Below are 16,468 nucleotides of genomic sequence, written 5' to 3' on the forward strand. Positions count from 1 at the left end.
CATGCTTGTCGCGGACCCTCTCCTCCAGCCTTGGTTCCATTCTGCGCATGGATTCTGGGATCCCTCCTCCTGCCTGTTTCTACATCTCCAACATGTCCTTTATGGCCAAGTCCGGAGGCTTGACATCTGCTCAGCAGAAGCCTGGCGTCCGACAATCCTCCAAGCGTCAGTGACTTTGGCTGTCACTGCCTCTGCCAGCTTTCGACCCGGGTCGGTGATGTGTTTGCCAGGCTGTGGCACCTCCCCAGCCCCCACTCCAGACTGAGCAGCCACCGAGGTGAATATCTGTGTGCTGGAGGAACACTGCAATGCTGCTTCCTCTGAGGTTTCTGAAGCTTCCTCCTTAGGGGTAGGGCTGGAGAACGGAGCTGTGGACAGTCTCCTGCTCTATTTGGATAGCGTCCAAAAGAAAAGAGAATTTTCTCTGACTGGGGACATAGTTACGGATGGGCATCAAATCAAAATTGTGACCAGGAGATTGGGGGATGTGTATTTATACAGAGGGTTATTGGATAGTGCTGAGGTAATCAAAGTGGATAAATGCATGACGCAATGGAAGATACTGATTACCGTGAAGAGAGAAACACCACGATAAGATCATAGAATCCCACAGTGCAGAAAGAGGCCCTTCGGCCCATCGAGTCTGCACTGACCACATCCCACCCAGGCCCTACCCCCATATCCCTACACATTTACCCGCTCATCCCTCTAACCTACGCAACCCAGGACACTAAGGGACAATTTCTTAGCATGGCCAATCAACCTAACCCACACATCTTTGGACTGTGGGAGGAAACCGGAGCACCCGGAGGAAACCCACGCAGACACAAGGAGAATGTGCAAACACCACACATACAGTGACCCGAGCCGGGAATCGAACCCAGGACCCTGGAGCTGTGAAGCGGCAGTGCTAACCACTGTGCTACCGTGCCACCCATAAGGTGTGGATTCCCTTAGCATAAAGAGTAGGAAACAATAAGGGGCATACACACGATGGGTCGTACGAGGGCTGCTCTTGGGTGTTTCGAGAGTAGCCTGGTGCTTCATGTCGTTAGTGTACACTTAAACTGGACCAGATACTGGGCAAGACGACAGCTCAGTGACTATCACTGTTTGCTGTGCAGACACATGGATTTGGGCCGGTGTCTGTGGGAGTTTGCACATTCTCCCCGTGCTTGCGTGGGTTTTCTCCGGGTGCTCCGGTTTCCTCCCACACCCCAAAGCTGTGCTATTAGGCTGATTGGTGTAACAAATTGTCCCTAAATTAGTCTCCCCTCAATATGGAGTGCCATAAGCATAGACATATGTGGAGAGGGCCCTCACAATGTTAAAATGGCGGCGCGGGCTCGTTGGGCCGAAGGGCCTGTTTCCTGGGCTGTGTTCTTTGTTCTTTGTTCTTTGTTGTTCTTTGAAACCGAGTTTCCACCTTTCCTCTCAGAATGTCGAATTTGAAAGTTTTATTGTTCCCAGACAGTGAATCAATGCTTCTTATGACTCAGTGATCGAACCATCTAACCAATCAAAGCTCAAATTATCAAAAATCACGCACAAGAATAATAAATCATTTGTGACATTTATCTTTCTAATTTTATGTAACTAGGAATATGGTTTTAAATTTAATCTAAGTAAATCAACCCAGGAACGTTAGACCCTGGACTTCTGAACCAACAGGGCCCAGTCTGTTAGAAAACCTCATTCCCCCCATCCTAGCCCTCAGCACCGGGGCTCCATGAGGATGTGTCCTGAGCCCATTCTCTTCACCTATGACTGTCCGTGACACCAATACCATCATCAAGTTCACAGACGACACTGCGGTGGTAGGTCTGATCACTAATGGTAACAAGTCAGCCTACAGGGAAGAGGTCCAATATCTGATGATGTGGAGTGCTGGAAACAATCTGGCCCTCAACACGAAGAAGACCAAGGAACTCATTGTGGGCTTCAGGAGGTCCAAAGGCAGCGCACACGCCCCCATTTACACCAATGGAGTAGAGATGGAAAGGGTCGGCAGCTTCAAATTCCTGGGTGTCCACATCCCGGAGAACCTCTCACGGTCCCAGGGATCTGTTCTAGGACCCTTGCTGTTTGTCATTTTCATAAATGACCTGGATGAGGAAGTGGAGGGATGGGTTAGTAAGTTCGCCGACGATACGAAGGTTGTTGGTGTTGTGGATGGTCTGGAGGGATGTCAGAAGTTGCAGCGGGACATAGATAGGACGCAAGACTGGGCAGAGAAGTGGCAGATGGACTTCAACGCGGATACATGTGTAGTGGTCCATTTTGGCAGGACCAATGGGATGCAGGAGTACAATATCAAGGGTAGGAGTCTTAGCAGTGTAGAGGATCAGAAGGACCTTGGGGTCCGGGTCCATAGGACCCTTAAATCGGCCTCGCAGGTGGAGGATGTGGTCAAGAAGGCGTATGGTGTACCGGCCTTCATTAATCGAGGGATTGAGTTTAGGAGTTGTGAGGTAATGCTGCAACTTTATAAGACCCTTGTCAGGCCTCACTTGGAGTACTGTGCGCAGTTCTGGTCGCCTCACTACAGGAAGGATGTGGAGGCTATTGAGAGGGTGCAGAGGAGATTTACAAGGATGTTGCCTGGATTGGGAGGCATGCCTTATGAAGGTAGGTTGAGGGAGCTCAGTCTTTTCTCCCTGGAGAGACGAAGGTTGAGAGGCGACCTGATAGAGGTTTATAAGATGTTGAGAAGAATAGATAGGGTGGATTCTCGGAGGCTATTTCCCAGGGCTGAAATGGTCGCTACGAGAGGACACAGGTTTAAGATGCTGGGAGGCAAGTACAGAGGAGATGTTAGGGATAAGTTTTTCACTCAGAGGGTGGTGAGTGAGTGGAATCGGCTGCTGTCGGTGGTGGTAGAGGTGAACTTGCTGGGGTCTTTTAAGAGACTTCTGGATGAGTATATGGGATTTAATGGAATTGGGAGTTACAGATAGTTCTATGGCTTGGTAAGTATGGATATGATCGGTGCAACATGTGGGCTGAAGGGCCTGTTTGTGCTGTAGTGTTCTATGTTCTATGTCCCTCAGCTTCTCCTGCCCAGTGAAGAAGGCTCAGCAGCATCTAAACTTCCTGAGGAGGCTGAAGAGAGCCAACCTGTCCCCTCCAGCTTCTCTCAAACCTCTACCGGTGCCCAATAGAGAGCATCTCGTTGGACTGCGTCGCGGTGCAGTTGCTCCATTTCTGATCGGAAAGCTGAGCAGTGGGTAGACGAACTCCCCAGTATATCATCGGCACCCAGCTACCAGTTATCCAGGACATTTATCACAAGCGCTGTCTGCGGAGATCTTTCAGCATTACCAGAGATCCCGCCCATCCCAGACATAGACTGTTTGCCCTCTGGGAGGTGCCACAGATGCATTCAAACCCATATGACCAGACTCAGAAACAGTTTCTTCCCCAGAGCTGTTACTCAGCTGAACTCTGTCCTTTAATATATTCCCAGGCCATGGGCATTGTGCAATACACATGTATACACTTAATGACTATGGACACTATTTTATAATGACTACTTGTGTTTACTTTTTTTTTGTAGCTTGGGAGCCAGCAAATTTCATTGTATTTATATTTGTGCATTATCCAATGACAATAAAGTTGAATAGGTTATCAAAGCAAAATACTGTGGATGCTGGAAATGTGAAATAAAAAGAGAATGCTTGAAAATCTCAGCAAGTCTGGTAGCGTCTGTCTTGCTATTTGTCTATAGTTTGGTCACAACACATATTGGAAGCAAATGTATTGCTCAGGCTTTGAGAAATAAGGAGCAATTGACTTGTTGTACAGATTAACGCACTTTGAAAGTCCAACCGTGCTGTTGTGAGGTTCTGATGTGTAAATGACATGCAGTTAACATTCAGAATCAATTGAATTTTACCCACAACAGGTGGAGACCTCGGTTCAAGACCTGAATTACTCCCGCTGTAATCCAGGCCTACATTCCACATTGCTTAGTGAAGAATATTGCTGTAAATGTTACATAAAAGCTGCATGACGGAACTAAGCAGTAAGTTATTTAGACTGCATTACCGCAGATTGAACTGTAACGAGCTCCAAACAATTTTCTTAACTGGATTCTCCGACCTGCATCCAACTGTTAGTTCACTCATAGATTCTGATAGCAATGATAAGGTTCGTTGGCTCTTAGTGGCCACTTCCACAGACTGCACAAGTCTCTTTGCAGATTTAGAATGGAGAGATTGGGTGAAATTACTGGGTCTCTGAACATAAGAACATAAGAAATAGGAGCAGGAGTAGGCCATCTAGCCCTTCGAGCCTGCCCCGCCATTCAATAAGATCATGGCTGATCTGAAGTGGATCAGTTCCACTTTCCCGCTTTCTCCCCATAACCCTTAATTCCCTTGTCTATCAGAAACCTATCTATCCGCGTCTTAAATATATTCAGCAAGGTAGCCTCCACCACTTCAACGGGCAGAGAATTCCAGAGATTCACCACCCTTTGAGTGAAGAAATTCCTCCTCAACTCTGTTCTAAACTGCACCCCCCCCTTATCTTGAGGCTGTGCCCTCTAGTCCTGCTATCCTTTCTAAGCGGGAAGAATCTCTCTACCTCTACCCTATCCATCCTCTTCATTATCTTATACGTCTCTATAAGATGCCCCCCTCATCCTTCTAAACTCCAACAAATACAGACCCAGTCTATTTAGTCTCTCTTCATAGTCCAACCCCCTCATCTCCAGTGTCAGCCTAGTGAACCTCCTCTGCACTCCCTCCAAGGCCAATATATCCTTGCGCAAGTGCGGCGAACAAAACTGCACACAGTACTCCAGCTGCGGCCTCACCAGTGCCCTGTACAGTTGCAGCAAGACCTCCCTCTGTCTCCGAATGGGACAAGTTTGAGAGCTGAGAAATTGCTTTGATTTCCTCTTCCGCTGAAATTGCAAAGGAAGAGAAACGAACAAGAGAATTGGTTGGTTGGGGTTGTGCTTTGTTAACTGGTGGAAAATTGTGTGCAGTGTAGCCACTGTGGGTTCCCAGTGGGTAAGGTTCCTTGCTGGCAGCGAGGTCTTGTAAATCTGCGACCAATATCCCTGACAGAACAGCAACAAAATAGAATCAACTCCTGGTGTCCAAACACTAACCTTCAGTTCACAGACAGGGCGAGTGATCCCTGTGACACAATATTTGTTAAAGAGTCAAAGTTCTGAGTGCTAAACAGTACCAAAACTAGAGAAGAGTTTAGGTGGAGAGTGGGAGTGGTGATAGAACATAGAACACTACAGCACAAACAGGCCCTTCGGCCCACAAGTTGCCGATCACATCCATACTTACCAAGCCATAGAACTATCTGTAACTCCCAATCCCATTAAATCCTGTGTACTCATCCAGAAGTCTTTTAAAAGACCCCAGCGAGTTCGCCTCCACCACCACCGACGGCAGCTGATTCCATTCACTCACCACCCTCTGAGTGAAAAACTTACCCCTAACATCTCCTCTGTACCTGCTCCCCAGCACCTTAAGTCTGTGTCCTCTCGTAGCGACCATTTCAGCCCTGGGAAATAGCCTCCGAGAGTCCACCCTATCTATTCCTCTCAACATTTTATAAATCTCTATCAGGTCGCCTCTCAACCTTCGTCTCTCCAGGGAGAAGAGTCCCAGCTCCCTCAACCTATCTTCATAAGGCATGCCTCCCAATCCAGGCAACATCCTTGTAAATCTCCTCTGCACCCTTTCAATAGCTTCCACATCCTTCCTGTAGTGAGGAGACCAGAACTGCGCACAGTACTCCAAGTGGGGTCTGACAAGGGTCTTATAAAGTTGCAGCATTACCACCCGACTCCTAAACTCAATCCCTCAATTAATGAAGGCCGGTACACCAAACGCCTTCTTGACCACATCCTCAGATGTGATAGACTCGGTACTTAAAGATATTCGCAGATAATGGGCAGGAAATTGATTGATGGAAACTTTTGGATCATTAGACAGCCACTCCCTATGTGCAGCACAGAGTAATTCACCCATGGCCACACCTTAGGCTTTCTCCTGTAGCCCTGCAAAATGTTCTTTTTCAGAAATGATCCAATTATTTTTCTAAGAACCTCAGTCGAATAAATATCCCCCATACTCTTACACAGAGTATTCCAGATACTAACCATCTGATGTGTTGAAGGAACAAGGTAGTGTAGTTGCAATGACGCCGGATTAGTAATTCTGAGGCCCAGGCCAATGCTCTGGGGACATGAGTTCAAATCCCACCACAGCGAGTGTCAAATTTAAATTCAATTAATAAATCTGGAATTGAAAGCTAGTCTCAGTAATGGTGACCATAAAACTATCATTGATTGTTCATAGAAGTCATAGAAACCCTACAGTGCAGAAAGAGGCCATTCGGCCCATTGATTCTGCACCAACCACAATCCCACCCACATATTTACCCACTAACCCCTCTAACCTACACATCCCGGGACACTAAGGGACAATTTAGCATGGCCAATTAACCTAACCCGCACATCTTTGGACTGTGGGAGGAAACTGGAGCACCCGGAGGAAACCCACGCAGACACAGGAAGAATGTGCAAACTCCGCACAGACAGTGACCCGAGCCGGGAATCGAACATAGGTCCCTGGAGCTGTGAACCAGCAGCGCTAACCACTGTTCTACTGTGCCGCGCAAACCAGTGTGTTACTGTGTTGTAACAACCCATCTTGTTTACTCATGTCCTTTAGGGAAGGAAATCCGCTGTCCTTCCTAGTCTGGCCTACATGTGGCTTCAGACAGCAGCAAAGTGGTTGATTCTTAGCTGCTCTCTGAAATGGCCCTACAAGGAGACCCAATTCAATCAGAATTGTGCAATAAATGCTGGCCTTGCCAGCAACACTCACAACCCACAACACAATAAAAAAGTGTTCAGTACTCAGGGCCCAAAGGCTTTGATCTATCCGTTTCTGGGCACACTGAGGAGGACAAGTTGGTCTTGCCCTCTTGTTGGTTCCTTCATCACCTGCGACAACCTCAGTCTGGCAGGTATTCTATAAGATCTGAAGACATAGGAGCACAAGTAGGCCATTCAGCCCATCGAGTCTGCTCAACCATTCAATGAGATCATGAGTGGTCCAATATGATAACTCTCAACTTCACTTTCCTGCCTTATCTCCATAACCCTTGATTCTCTTACTGATTAAAAATCTATCTCAGCCTTGAACATACTTAACAATCAAATCTCTACAATCCTCTGCAGTGAATAATTCCACAAATTAACTACCCTCTGTGAGAAGAAATTACTCCTCATCTCTGTCTTAAAACCCTTTACTCTGAGATTGTGCCCTCAGCTCCTAAACTCTCCCACAAGGGGAAACGACACCAGGACTTGTCCAGCTTGGTCAGTGGTGCTGATACTGAGCCAATCTTGCTAATGGACGTGCAAGTGACTCACCCAGGATACAATCTGTGCTCTTGCCACCCTCAGTGCTTAAAGGAGAGGAGTACGGATTCATCAGCTGATGGAGGAGGGGGTGGGTTGATGCCCGTGGGGTGGGTGGTGATCCGGAGGAGATTTCCTTGTCCGTGTTTGATCTGATGCATTGAGAATTCCTGGGGTCTGGAGTCGATGTTGTGGACTCCTTTCCCACTACGCTGCCTGTTGGACCTGTTCTGCTGGTGGGACAGGACAGGGATGGTGCTGGAGGAATCAGCGACATTGGCTGTGCGATGATGGTTTGGTGATTATGACTGTGTTAGGATCTTGTGTGGTGAATCTGAGTGAAAGCTGTCCCATTGTCGGTGAGTTGTAGAGCCAATTGGACAAGGTTTGCCTGTGTTGTTCCTGGTGCAGGGGTTGATGACGGGATGGTCTATCTTGTTTTATTATTTGACTTCCACAGTGGTTTTGATACAATTGCGAGGCCATTTCACAGGACGGCAAAGAGTCAAGCACAATCTGGATGGCCATAAAACAATAGATAAGGGTCATGGGTGGAGGGGGGGACTGGTGGTGTTAAGATGGCGGCGCGGGCTCGTTGGGCCGAAGGGCCTGTTTCCCGGGCTGTTTTGTTCTTTGTTACCTGGAATCGCAGTCCAGGGTAAGGGCGACAGCTTCTCTTCTCTGAAGGGGATAAGTGAACCAGTTGGGGGTTTTTTTTTACAACAATTCCCAGCTTTGGAACTCCATGGTTGAAACTAGTCCTCAATTCACTCCTTCTAACGCCTCCACCCCTCTCTCCCTAAACCTCCTTGAAACCTTCCACTTTGACCGAGCTTTTGGTGACCTTTTGAAAATCTCTACCTGGTTTAGTGTCAGACTGATAAAGCTCTTGTGATGTTTTACTACATAATATAAATGGCTACATAAATATGTTGCTATATAGATGCAAGACGTTGTTGCTGGATTGAGTTAATAAGCCTTGTACCAGCTGTCTCCCGCAGCCAAACACAGACATGTCACATCAAAGCCCAGGGACAGGGTACCACAGTGATTGTAAATTGTGAAGATTTTGAACACTGTTTAAGAAGCTTATCTTTGTCCCACAGGCTGACCCTGTGACACCAGAATCTGCTTCTCCAACTAGTTTGATATCAGAGAAGAAATGCTGCATAATCCATGCCTCAGTGCTTTAATTGGCTCTTCCCTGGCTGGAATTGAAATTTACTGAACTCTGGGAAGGATTGGAGAGTTGAAAATTATTACTTAACTCAAAGATTGCAAGGGAGTTTTCAAAGACCCTCATCCGTTAGGCCTGACTGTTTTCATAGGACAAAGAACAGTACAGCACAGGAAACAGGCCCTTCAGCCCTCCAAGCCTGCGCCGCTCATTGGTCCAACGAGACCATTCGTTTGTATCCCTCCATTCCCAGTCTGTTCATGTGACTATCCAGATCAGTCTTAAACTATCCCAGCGTGTCCACCTCTACCACCCTACTTGGCAGCGCGTTCCAGGCCCCCACCACCCTCTGTGTAAAAAACGTCCCTCAGATATCGGAGTTATACCTCGTCCCTCTCACCTTGAACCTCTGACCCCTCATGATCGTCACCTCCGACCTGGGAAAAAGCTTCCCACTGTTCACCCTTTCTATACTCTTCATAATTTTATACACCTCTATTAGGTCTCCCCTCATTCTCTGTCTTTCCAGGGGGAACAACCCCAGTTTACCCAATCCCTCCTCATAGCTCAGACTCTCCATACCAGCCAACATCCTGGTAAACCTCTTCTGCACTCTCTCCAAAGCCTCCACGTCCTTCTGGTAGTGCGGCGACCAGAACTGGACGCAGTACTCCAAATGTGGCCTAACCAGCGTTCTATACAACTGCAACATCAGACTCCAGTTTTTATACTCTATACCCTGTCCTATAAAGGCAAGCATGCCATATGCCTTCTTCACCACCTTCTCCACCTGTGCTACCACCTTCAAGGATCTGTGGACTTGTACACCCAGGTCCCTCTGTGTGTCTATACTCTTGATGGTTCTGCCATTCATTGTATAACTCCCCCCTTACATTAGTTCTACCAAAATGCATCACCTTGCATTTATCTGGATTAAATTCCATCTGCCATTCCTCCACCCAATTTTCCAGCCTATCTATATCCTGCTGTATTCTCTGACAGTGTTCATCGCTATCAGCAAACCCAGCCATCTTTGTGTCGTCCACAAACTTACTGATCACACCAGTTACACCTTCTTCCAAATCATTTATATATATCACAATAAGCAGAGGTCCCAGTACAGAGCCCTGCGGAACTACTGGATTGCTATTAATAAACAGATCTCAGCATCTCTTACTCATTATTACAATTACAAGGGTTTAAACTCATACAAGTATAAAAATCACGTAAGTTGCTACATTTTCCAAGACGGAGAAGCTCTGGGAAACTAGATGCCTCAGTATCAGGTGGCTTCCAGATAAAAGTCAACCACAAAACCTTTAATTGCAGGGCAGGTTCGAGTCACAGGATGCGTACACAATGACCACAATGCAGCTGCAACCTGTGTACAATGGACAAGGGAGTTTAATACACTATTGATCAGGAAATCATCACCATTGTCAGGGTTCTGGACATTATGAAGCCAGATTAGACCCCAACAATTTTTCTATTTTGGTATAAATGTGAGGATAGGATGTTACATTCCTGGATTAATTCCATTGACAAATTAAAGATCTTTTATAATAAAACAAACTTCATTGAATAACACAAGTTAACCAACAGGACTAGAGGGCACAGCCTCAAGATAAAGGAGGGGGGCAGTTTAGATCGGAGTTGAGGAGGAACTTCTTCACTCAAAGAGTGGTGAATCTCTGGAATTCTCTGCCTGTTGAAGTGGTGGAGGCTGCCTCACTGACTATATTTAAGTCACGGGTGGATAAGTTTCTGATAGGCAGGGGAATTAAGGGTTATGGGGAGAAAGTGGGAAAGTGGAACTGTTCCACTTCAGATCAGCCATGATCTTATTGAATGGCGGGGCAGGCTCGAAGGGCTAGATGGCCTACTCCTGCTCCTATTTCTTATGTTCTTAAAATTCTAACAAATGAAGCAGCTTAACTATTAATAGTTAACGATAATAAAAAATGAAAGGAAACAACTGTAATTTCTAAGTTATCATTGTTTCAGCTCCAAATAAACAACATTCCTCTTACAAGTTTAAATACCACTTTAAAGACAGTTAGCAATTATACATGTACTTGCTATAATGAATGTAGACAATCTTGAAGGTTTTGAGAGAGAGAAAATAAGTTTCAGCAACTTGCAGAAAGCCTGTCTTCAAGCAATTCCCAGTCAGAACTGAATAGTTGTTCTTCTGCTACAGATCTAGCTCCTCCCATTAACCACATCATCACATGACCCTGAATACTTAAACCCAACTTCCATTCCTTTAATTAAAATCCCAGGGGAAATCTCCACCTATGAACACATATCTGTGAGCTGTATTCTAATTACAAATGACAGCTAAAATGAGCAACTATCCTGCTCTCCCAGTGTCTGAGCTCAATGTTTCCTCAACACAGCGACTGCCTGTAATATCGAGTTGAATCTGTAAATAGGCCCCTTAAACATAAATAGCACACTATCATCACACTATGTCTGGAAGTTAGCAGATAAGGGGACAAAAGTATGTTCTTGATTATATTATTGTTAAGTAGATGGGCACAAATTGTAATTGGACAACTAAACTCATATGTTCTCATTATATAATGTTAATTATTAGTTGTGAGTGGATACAGATAATTTCTGAACAAATGTACATCTTTGATTGGTATATGCTATCTCCTTGTCAATCAGTCTGCAAGTATGTGTAATTTCTATAATGTTTCAATCAGGGTTCTCTGGTGTGCCACCAACTGGAGCTTGTAATAAAGGCCACTTAATACTTCGAAAACCTCCATCTTTTCTCCGTGACCTACCTCCTGCTTATGGCTTTTAAGATGGTGCCGGAGCGAGGTGACTCCTTGCAAGCTGCGCCCAGCATATCCTCTCATACTCTCGTTCGATGCTTCGAAAGATTTATTCTTTTAAACTCTCTAACAATGCTAATAGACCTACCTCGGGTTCCATTGAGCTTTCCCTAGCTATGACTGCAACACTACATTCTGCACTCTTTCCTTTCCTTCTCTATGAATGGTATGCTTTATCTGGATAGTATGCAAGAAACAATATCTTTCATTGTATACTAATATATGTGACAATAATAAATGAAATTAAAAGTCTGCTCACTCAAAATGGACAAAGTGAAAATAACTGAACTGTTATTTTTGATCAGTAACATCTTGTTGATGTGAGCTCAGTAGAGACCAGTCATTATTCAGCTCCTTCTTTTGACGTAAATGAATATTTCTCATCAGTATTCACTGTTGGGAAAAGCATGGATTTTAGGGAACTTGGGGAAATAAATAGTGCTGTCTTGGGGAGTGTCCATATTACAGAGAAAGAGGTGCCGGAAATCTTTAAGTGTGTCAAAGTAGATAAATCCCCAGGATTTGATGAAATGTAGTTGAATCATCGATAGTCACAGGTGAGGTGCCTAAAGATTGGAAGGTGGTAAATGTTGTGCCTTTGGTTAAGAAGGGCTGCAGGGAAAAGCCTGGGAACTACAGGCAGGTGAGCCTTACATCTCTGCTGGCTAAGTTGTTGAAAGGTATTTTGAGAGATCTACAGGCATTTAGAGATTTATTAGGGACAGTCAGTATGGCTTTGTGAGTGGAAAATCATGTCTCCCAAATTTGACTGAGTTTTTTTGAAGGGGTAACCAAGAAGGTAGATGAGGGCAGTGCAGTTGATGTTGTCTACATGGACTTTAGCAAGGCCTTTGACAAGGTACCACATGGTAGGTTGTTGCACAAGGTTAAATCTCATGGGGTCCAGGGTGAGGTAGCTAAATGGATACAAAATTGGCTTGATGACAAAAGACAGAGAGTGGTTGTAGACGGTTATTTTTCAAACTGGAGGCCTGTGACCAGCGGTGTGGTGTGCCTCAGGGATTGGTGTTGGGTCCAGTGTTATTTGTCATTTATATTAATGATTTGGATGAGAACTTATAGGCATGGTTAGTAAGTTTGCGGATGACACCAAAATTGGTGGCATAGTGGACAGTGAAGGTGGTTATCTAGGATTGCAATGGGATCTTGATCAGTTGGGCTGATGAATGGCAGATGGAGTTTAGATAGATGCGAGGTGATGCATTTTGTTAAATCGAAACAGGACAGGACTTACTCAGTTAATGGTAGGGCGTTGGGGGGGGGGGGGGGTTCTAGAACAAAGAGATCTTGCGGTACGTGTTCTTGGCTCCTTGAAAGTGGAATCACAGGTAGACAGAATGGTGAAGAAGGCATGCTTGGTTTCATTGGTCAGAATATTGAATACAGGAGTTGGGCAGTCTTGTTGAAGTTGTACAAGACATTGGTAATACTTGGAATACTTGGAATACTCATAATACTGTGATTTTCGTATAAACCCGTCTGGTTCCTTTAGGGAAGGAACTCTGCCACTTATCTGGTTGGGCCTACATGTGACTCCAGACCCACAGCAATTAGGGGTGAGCAACAGATGTTGACTTTGCCAGCAATAAGTGAATCCCCTGGAAGAATAAAGGAAAAGGAAAATAGCTGGAGTCCTCGATCCCACGTGTCATATCCTGCGATCTTGAAGACCTGCTTATTATTCCTCATCTCTGCTTCCTACCTGTATATTACCCCCAATATCATTTGGTTTACCCAACCTCCAGTGAAGGACTTTACTGAAAGTCTTCCTAAAATCCAAATGCATGACATCCAACTGGTTCTCTCCTATTTATTCTGCTAATTACATTCTCATAAAGTCCAACAGTTTTGTCAACTCCATCTTCCTCATGAGAAATTTCTCTTTCTAGGACCTACTCCGATTCCTAGTCAGTAGCGGTGCACAGACAGCCCACCTTTTACAGGTACAAACGGAGCACACCTGCAGAACCAGCTCAACTCGGTCCGGATGACACTGATCCCACCACCATCTTCAAGTTAGAGAAACTATTGCAGAAACTTGTCGCCTTTTTCTCCTTCTCAGTTTCTGGATTTCACGTCTTCTACATGAGTCTTCTTCATCCTGTCTGTTCTGCATTTAACCACTGCTACTGCACATCTTGGACGGATCTGTCTCCTTTTATATCTTTCAATAAGATTTCAGTTTAAATTTCCCAATTTCAGCTTGCTCCCGATTTCCTTACGGATTGGGAAGTTCGGTCTCATTCCTGTATGCATGTTCTCTGCCTCTCTATCAGTTGCATCTTCTGTTTTGAGGTGGGGTCTGCCTCAGCAGCATGTTAAGTTAGATCCTCCACAATGTTTAACGTATTTCGCTTATTTCTGAAGGCAGGCTGATGGGGTGAGAGGTCATTGACCTGCAAAGCTGTCTGGAATTCTCCAACCTCGTCCATGCCTGGGATTATCCAGTCCCGCTGCTATGAACAGAGATTTGACTGAGCGTCGGATACTCTGTTCTCGCTGGCAGCGGAAGTGGGGCGTGTGAATCTGGACAATTCTTGCTGTCAACTCTGAGTCGATCCAGCGCTTTCTGTTATAGTTTGAGATTTCCACAATGTGCTTTGTTTTTTTGTTTTTGATATTATGCGCCTTTAAAGTGACGTGACATGTTGTGGTAACAATAAAAGCTCACCCAAAGCATGCCATTCCAGCACATTGGCGCAATGGTTAGCGCTGCTACTTCACAGCACCAGGGACCCATGTTCAATTCCAGCGTCAGGTCACTGTCCTCACTTGAGTCCTCACTGTCCACGGGGATAGTGCCAGAGGATTGGAGAGTGGCAAATGTTGTTCCTCTTTTCAAGAAAGGAAATAGGAATGACCCTGGTAATTATAAGCCAGTTAGTCTTACTTCGGTGGTCGGTAAGTTAATGGAAAGGGTCCTGAGAGATAGGATTTATGACTATTTGGAAAGATGCAGCTTAATCTGGGATAGTCATCAAGGATTCATGAAGGGTAAGTCTTGCCTCACAAATTTGATTGAATTCTTTGAGGAGGTAACTAAGTGTGTAGATGAAGGTAGAGCAGTTGATGTCGTACACATGGATTTTAGTAAGGCATTTGATAAGGTTCCCTATGGTAGGCTCATGAAGAAGATAAGGAGGTGTGGGATAGAAGGAAATTTGGCCAATTGGATAAGTAGCTGGCTATATCATTGAAGACAGAGGGTGGCGGTAGATGGAAAATTTTCAGGCTGGAGGCCAGTTACCAGCAGTGTACCACACAGTTCAGTGCTGGGTCCTCTGCTATTTGTGATTTTTATCAATGACTAGGAGGAGGGGGCTGAAGGGTGGGTCAGTAAATTTGCTGATGACACCAAGATTAGTGGAGTAGTGAATGAGGTGGAGGGCTCTTGTAGGCTGCAAAGAGACATTGATAGGATGCAGAGCTGGGCAGAAAAGTGGCAGATGGAGTTTAACCCTGATAAGTGTGAGGTGATTCATTTTGGTAGGACAAACTTGAATGCGGATTACAGGGTCAACAGCAGGTTTCTGAGGAATGTGGAGGAACAGAGAGATCGTGGGGTTCATATCCACAGATCTCTGAAGGTTGCCACTCAAGTGGATAGAGCTGAAGGCTTATAGCGTGTTAATGTTTATTAACAGGGGGTTTGAGTTTAAGAGCCGTGGGGTTATGCTGCAACTATACCGGATGTTGGTGAGACCACATTTGGAATATTGTGTTCAGTTCTGGTCACCTCACTATAAGAAGGATGTGGAAGCATTGGAGAGAGTGCAGAGGAGATTTACCAGGATGCTGCCTGGTTTGGAGGGTAGGTCTTATGAGGAAAGGTTGAGGGAGCTGGGGCTTTTCTCTTTGGAGCAGAGGAGGATGAGAGGCGACTTAATAGAGGTTTATAAGATGATGAGGGGGATAAATAGAGTGGACGTGCAGAGACTATTTCCTCAGGTGGATGTAGCTGTTACTAGGGGGCATAACTATAAGGTTCATGGTGGGAGATATAGGAGGGATGTCCAAGGTAGATTCTTTACTCAGAGAGTGGTTGGGGTGTGGAATGCACTGCCTGCTGTCATAGTGGAGTCGGACACTTTAGGAAATTTCAAGTGGTTATTGGATAGGCACATGGAGCACTCCAGAATGATAGGGAGTGGGATAGCTTGATCTTGGGATTGGACATAGCTCAGCACAACATTGAGGGCCAAAGGGCCTGTATTGTGCTGTAACGTTCTATGTTTCTATGTCACTGGCTGTGTGGAGTCTGCATGTTCTCCCCGTGTCTGCGTGGGTTTCCTCCGGGTGCTCCGGTTTCCTCCCACAGTCCAAAGACGTGCGGGTTAGGTTGATTGGCCGTGTTAAATTGCCCCTTAGTGTCAGGGGATTAGCAGGGTAAATATGTGGGGTTACGGGAATAGGGCCTGGATGGCACTGTGGTCGCTGCAGACTCGATGGGCCAAATGGCCTCCTTCTTCACTGTAAGGATTCTATAATCGCAGGATATCTAACATGTGAAGCCACCTCCTGGTTTTGTGAGTGAGCTGCTTGTTTATATTGGGCCTGAGGAAGCTTCACTGCAGGGAGGTCAGGTTTTAACAGGTAGTGTCAGGGATGATGGATGTTGCAGAGGGCAGTGCAGTGTCTGAAGCAAATTCCTAACAAATACTGCCCTTATGCTCCATTAGACAAGCATCTCTCTCCTGCTGTGCTCACATACTGATGAATGAGTTTGAGAGAAGAATCGCAAAGAGTTTGACAGCTTTCATTGATGGCTTGGGGCAGAGTGTACCAGGGGCCAGCAAGAGGAAGGCTGCTGCTTGTCCAGGTGAAGCTGACACCTCTGGAACCTCTGCTGTTCCCTCTACAGAATGACATGCTCTGGAAATTAGATGAGTGAATAAATACACAGCGCAAAACTGGAACAGAAGGTAGAAACTGCCTGCATCCCAAGATAATCCAACTGACAGTCAGCAAAGAATCACCACAATGATTAAAGCTAACAGAGGGATTATATAGAAAGAATGGTTTACA

The sequence above is a fragment of the Carcharhinus amblyrhynchos genome, chromosome 28 (assembly GCF_965287045.1).
Source record: "Carcharhinus amblyrhynchos chromosome 28, sCarAmb.v2.hapA, whole genome shotgun sequence".
In the NCBI taxonomy this organism is placed as follows: Eukaryota; Metazoa; Chordata; class Chondrichthyes; order Carcharhiniformes; family Carcharhinidae; genus Carcharhinus; species Carcharhinus amblyrhynchos.